Source organism: Mandrillus leucophaeus, unplaced genomic scaffold (genome assembly GCF_000951045.1).
Source record: "Mandrillus leucophaeus isolate KB7577 unplaced genomic scaffold, Mleu.le_1.0 Scaffold218, whole genome shotgun sequence".
NCBI lineage: Eukaryota > Metazoa > Chordata > Mammalia > Primates > Cercopithecidae > Mandrillus > Mandrillus leucophaeus.
This window is the reverse complement of record NW_012102232.1, coordinates 1,868,281-1,870,438: the sequence shown is the minus strand read 5'-3', so window position 1 is coordinate 1,870,438 and position 2,158 is coordinate 1,868,281.

The window sequence follows — 2,158 nt, the reverse complement described above, 5'->3', positions numbered from 1 at the left end:
TCACTGCAGCCTCCACCTCCCGGGTTCAAGCGATTCTCCTGCCTCAGCCTCTCAAGTAGCTGGGATTACAGGCACACGCCAACACGCCCAGCTAATTCTTGTATTTTTAGTAGAGATGGGTTTCACCATGTTGGCCAGGATGGTCTTGATCTTTTGACCTCATGATCTGACCACCTTGGTTACCCAAAGTGCTGGGATTATAGGTGTGAGCCACTGTGCTCGACCTTTTTTTTGAGACACAGTCTCGCTCTGTTCCCAGGCTGGAGTGCAGTGGCACCATCTCAGCTCACTGCAACCTTTACCTCCCAACTTCAAGCGATTCTCATGCCCCAGCCTCCTGAGTAGCTGGAATTACAGGTACGCGCCACCATGCCTGGCTAATTTTTTTTTTTTCTTTGAGACAGAGTTCTGCTCTGTTGCCAGGCTGGAGAGCAGTAGTGCAATCTCAGCTCACTGCAACCTCCACCTCCCAGGTTCAAGCAATTCTCCAGCCTTAGCCTCCCAAGCAGCTAGGACTACAGGCATGTGCCACTACTCCCAGCTAATTTTTGTATTTTTAGTAGAGACATGGTTTCATCATGTTGGCCAGACTGGTCTCAATCTCCTGACCTCATGATCTGCCTGCCTCAGCCTGCCAAAGTGCTGGGATTACAGGCATGAGCCACCGCGCCTGGCCAATTTTTTGTATTTTTAGTAGAGACAAGGTTTCACCATGTTGGCCAGGCTGGTCTCAAACTCCTGGCCTTAAATGATCTACCTGCCTTGGCCTCCCAAAGTGCTAGGATTACTGGTATAAGCCACCTCGCCCAGCCTCATTTGCCAGTTTCTTCATTGGATTATGGGCTTCAGGGTAGAGCCCTTGGAGGGGAAGTCCAGGAAAGCATACAGTTTCTATGACATGCACAGCTGGAAGACAAAAGCATATCCCCAAAATGAAGGGTCCCATTTTTATACTGAATCCTGGATCCCCAAAAGAGAAACGCAACAGAACAAGACAGTGCAAAGATTTTAGCATGCATTTCTTTGAGTCTCACACTGTCGCCCAGGCTGGATTGCAGTAGCATGACTTCAGCTCACTGCAATCTCCACCTCCCAGGTTCAAGCAATTCTCATGCCTTAGTAACTGAGATTACAGGCGTGCACCACCATGCCTGGCTAATTTTTGTATTTTTAGTAGAGATGGCATTTTACCGTGTTGGCCAGGATGGTCTCCAACTCTTGACCTCAAGCAATCTGCCTGCCTTGGCTTCCCAAAGTGCTACAATTAGCAGGTGTGAGCCACCACACTTGGCAACTTACATTTCATTGCAAAACAATCCAAAGCCAATTAGCCCATTCCCCATGGGAGTTTTATCTCTCAGTGTTGGGGGTGGGATATTGCCCTACCTTCCAGGTGGCCAAGAGCATGCTTCTCTAATCCAAATGTACAAAGAGCTGAGTATCCTCCCATAACTGCCATTAGCCATTCCCAAAGTAAATGTCCTACCTAGCTATTACACAGCAAAGCACTCTCATAAAATAATTTCTGATACCCCCAAAAATAAAAAACGACAGATAATACAATGCAAAGCAGAACAGAGCCTTAGATTTTGAAAAGGATCTATTCACTTCTAATTCCTGCGATCTCATGAGGAAAACAGATGTTTTTCCCAAAGCAGGGTCCGTAGTGCCTCCTCTGTTTTTCCCAAGGAGTCCCAGACTGTTACAGCTTGAATAAGCTGACTTTTATCCATAGAGCTCTTAAAAAAAAGAGAGAGAGAGAGAGAAAAAGTCCTTTTAAATATCTTACTGCCCAAATTTAGCCAGACCAACCTGCCAATATTTCTGGCTTTTGAATTTTACCAAAAGTAACCTTACAGGTTACAGCACTGGGCAGTTTCCATTACTCTTTCCAGAAGGGGCTTAGAGCAATCAATTTTGAGCTTGCAATGGCTTTTAACTGCTCACGATAATTTTTAGAGCTTACTATGACATGAATTCCAAATTTGTGGTCCACTGAACGGCAGAGACCAAAAGAAAGTACTGCCACGTGGTTACAAACTCAAGCCACTCAGAGTGGGGTGGAATGATCCTCTGACCAGGAATTTCAACATGTGGTCTCTGGGTAAGATCAAAGAGTGGACAGTTGCCCTGAGTAATAGAAAAAATAGAGAAAGGG